Genomic DNA, 4,573 nt, shown 5'->3' on the forward strand with positions numbered 1-4,573 from the left:
GCACGTGCAACCACAGTGCACACAATTCATAAACACAGAAAATATTTTTTTATTTTCTTTGGAGTGTACTTTGGGGGTTACAGCACCCTTTAACAAAAAAGCCAGCCAGTGCTTTACTAATGGGACACAGTAGCACGCTTGGCGCTGCTTCTTTGTTGATGCACGTGCAGCCACAGTACACACAATTCACAATCACAGAAAATATTTTTTTATTTTGTTTGGAGTGTACTTTGGGGGTTACAGCACCCTTTATCAGACAAGCCAGCCGGCCCTTTACTAATGGGACACAGGCGCACACTTGGCACTGCTCCTTTGTTGATGCACGTGCAGCCACAGTGCACACAATTCACAAACACAGAAGATATTTTTTATTTTGTTTGGAGTATACTTTGGGGGTTACAGCACCCTTTTACAGAAAAGCCAGCCAGCCCTTTACTAATGGGACACAGGCGCACGCTTGGCGCTGCTCCTTTGTTGATGCACGTGCAGCCACAGTGCACACATTTAACAAACACAGAAAATATTTTTTTATTTTGTTTGGAGTGTACTTTGAGGGTTACAGCACCCTCTAATGGACAAGCCAGCTGGCCCTTTACTAATGGGACACAGGCGCACATTTGGCGCTGCTCCTTTGTTGATGCACGTGAAGCCACAGTGCTCACAATTCACAAACACAGAAAATATTTTTTTATTTTGTTTGGCATGTACTTTGGGGTTTACAGCACCCTTTAATGGAAAAGCCTGTCGGCCCTTTACTAATGGGTCACAGGCGCACGCTTGGCGCTGCTCCTTTGTTGATGCACGTGCAGCCACAGTGCACACAATTCACAAACACAGAAAATATTTTTTTATATTGTATGGTGTGTACTTTGGGGGTTACAGCACCCTTTTATGGACAAGCCAGCCGGCCCTTTACTAATGGGACACAGGCGCACGCCTGGTGCTGCTCCTTTGTTGATGCACGTGCAGCCACAGTGCACACAATTCACAAACATAGAAAATATTTTTTTATTTTGTTTGGGGTGTACTTTGGGGGTTACAGCACCCTTTAATGGACAGGCCAGCTGGCCTTTACTAATGGGATACAGGCGCACGCTTGTTGTTGATCTTCTGTTGATGCACGTGCAGCCACAGTGCACACAATTCACTAACAAAGAAAATATTTTTTTATTTTGTTTGGAGTGTACTTTGAGGGTTACCGCATGCTTTAACAGGCAAGCCAGTCGGCCCTTTACTAATGGGACACAGGCGCACGCTTGGTGCTGCTCCTTTATTGATGCACGTGCAGCCACAGTGCACACAATTCACAAACATAGAAAATATTTTTTTATTTTGTTTGGAGTGTACTTTGGGGGTTACAGCACCCTTTAAAGGACAAGCCAGTCGGCCCTTTACTAATGGGACACAGGTGCTCACTTGGCGCTGCTCCTTTGTTGATGCACGTGCAGCCACAGTGCACACAATTCACTAACACAGAAAATATTTTTTTATTTTGTTTGGAGTGTACTTTGTGGGTTAACTCATGCTTTAACAGGCAAGCCAGTCGGCCCTTTACTTATGGGACACAGGCGCACGCTTGGCACTGCTCCTTTGTTGATGCATGTGCAGCCACAGTGCACACAATTCACAAACACAGAAAATATTTTTTTATTTTGTTTGGAGTGTACTTTGGGTGTTACAGCACCCTTTAACGGACAAGCCAGCCGGCACTTTTCTAATGGGACACAGGCGCATGTTTGGTGCTGCTCCTTTGTTGATGCACGTGCAACCACAGTGCACACAATTCATAAACACAGAAAATATTTTTTTATTTTCTTTGGAGTGTACTTTGGGGGTTACAGCACCCTTTAACAAAAAAGCCAGCCAGTGCTTTACTAATGGGACACAGTAGCACGCTTGGCGCTGCTTCTTTGTTGATGCACGTGCAGCCACAGAACACACAATTCACAATCACAGAAAATATTTTTTTATTTTGTTTGGAGTGTACTTTGGGGGTTACAGCACCCTTTATCAGACAAGCCAGCTGGCCCTTTACTAATGGGACACAGGCGCACACTTGGCACTGCTCCTTTGTTGATGCACGTGCAGCCACAGTGCACACAATTCACAAACACAGAAGATATTTTTTATTTTGTTTGGAGTATACTTTGGGGGTTACAGCACCCTTTTACAGAAAAGCCAGCCAGCCCTTTACTAATGGGACACAGGCGCACGCTTGGCGCTGCTCCTTTGTTGATGCACGTGCAGCCACAGTGCACACATTTAACAAACACAGAAAATATTTTTTTATTTTGTTTGGAGTGTACTTTGGGGGTTCCAGCACCCTTTAACGGACAGGCCATCCGGCCCTTTACTAATTGGACACAGGCGGATGTTTGGCGCTGCTCCTTTGTTGATGCACGTGCAGCCACAGTGCTCACAATTCACAAACACAGAAAATATTTTTTTATTTTGTTTGGAGTGTAGTTTGGGGGTTACAGCACCCTTTAACGGACAGGCCAGCCGGCCCTTTACTAATTGGACACAGGCGCATGTTTGGCGCTGCTCCTTTGTTGATGCACGTGCAGCCACAGTGCACACAATTCACAAACACAGAAAATATTTTTTTATTTTGTTTGGAGTGTACTTTGGGGGTTACAGCACCCTTTAATGGAAAAGCCAGCTGGCCCTTTACTAATGGGTCACAAGCGCACGCTTGGCGCTGCTCCTTTGTTGATGCACGTGCAGCCACAGTGCACACAATTCACAAACACAGAAAATATTTTTTATTTTGTATGGAGTGTACTTTGGGGGTTACAGCACCCTTTTATGGACAAGCCAGCCGGCCCTTTACTAATGGGACACAGGCGCACGCTTGGTGCTGCTCCTTTGTTGATGCACGTGCAGCCACAGTGCACACAATTCACAAACATAGAAAATATTTTTTTATTTTGTTTGGAGTGTACTTTGGGGGTTACAGCACCCTTTAATGGACAGGCCAGCTGGCCTTTACTAATGGGACACAGGCGCACGCTTGTCGTTGATCTTCTGTTGATGCACGTGCAGCCACAGTGCACACAATTCACTAACACAGAAAATATTTTTTTATTTTGTTTGGAGTGTACTTTGAGGGTTACCGCATGCTTTAACAGGCAAGCCAGTTGGCCCTTTACTAATGGGACACAGGCGCACGCTTGGTGCTGCTCCTTTATTGATGCACGTGCAGCCACAGTGCACACAATTCACAAACATAGAAAATATTTTTTTATTTTGTTTGGAGTGTACTTTGGGGGTTACAGCACCCTTTAATGGACAAGCCAGTCGGCCCTTTACTAATGGGACACAGGTGCTCACTTGGCGCTGCTCCTTTGATGATGCACGTGCAGCCACAGTGCACACAATTCACTAACACAGAAAATATTTTTTTATTTTGTTTGCAGTGTACTTTGAGGGTTACCGCATGCTTTAACAGGCAAGCCAGTCGGCCATTTACTTATGGGACACAGGCGCACGCTTGGCACTGCTCCTTTGTTGATGCATGTGCAGCCACAGTGCACACAATTCACAAACACAGAAAATATTTTTTTAATTTGTTTGGAGTGTACTTTGGGTGTTACAGCACCCTTTAACGGACAAGCCAGCCGGCACTTTTCTAATGGGACACGGGCGCATGCTTGGCGCTGCTCCTTTGTTGACGCACGTGCAGCCACAGTGCACACAATTCTCAAACACAGAAAATATTTTTTTATTTTATTTGGAGTGTACTTTGGGGATTACAGCACCCTTTAACGGACAAGCCAGCTGGCCCTTTACTAATAAGACACAGGCGCACACTTGGCTCTGCTCCTTTGTTGATGCACGTGCAACCACAGTGCACACAATTCACAAACACAGAAAATATATTTTTATTTTGTTTGTAGTGTAGTTTGGGGGTTACAGCACCCTTTAACGGACAAGCCAGCTGGACCTTTACTAATGGGACACAGGCGCATGTTTGGCGCTGCTCCTATGTTGATGCATGTGCAGCCACCGTGCACACAATTCACAGACACAGAAAATATTTTTTTATTTTGTTTGGAGTGTACTTTGAAGGTTACAGCACCCTCTAACGGACAAGCCAGCTGGCCCTTTACTAATGGGACACAGGCGCACATTTGGCGCTGCTCCTTTGTTGACACACATGCAGCCACAGTGCACACAATTCACAAACACAGAAAATATATATTTTTTTTTTTGGAGTGTACTTTGGGGGTTACAGCACACTTTAATGGAAAAGACAGCCGGCCCTTTACTAATGGGACACGGGCGCATGCTTGGCGCTGCTCCTTTGTTGACGCACGTGCAGCCACAGTGCACACAATTCTCAAACACAGAAAATATTTTTTTATTTTGTTTGGAGTGTACTTTGGGGATTACAGCACCCTTTAACGGACAAGCCAGCTGGCCCTTTACTAATAAGACACAGGCGCACACTTGGCTCTGCTCCTTTGTTGATGCACATGCAACCACAGTGCACACAATTCACAAACACAGAAAATATATTTTTATTTTGTTTGGAGTGTACTTTGGGGGTTACAGCACCCTTTAACGGACA

Source organism: Taudactylus pleione, unplaced genomic scaffold, assembly GCF_031769625.1.
Source record: "Taudactylus pleione unplaced genomic scaffold, aTauple2 ptg000138l, whole genome shotgun sequence".
Classification (NCBI taxonomy): domain Eukaryota; kingdom Metazoa; phylum Chordata; class Amphibia; order Anura; family Myobatrachidae; genus Taudactylus; species Taudactylus pleione.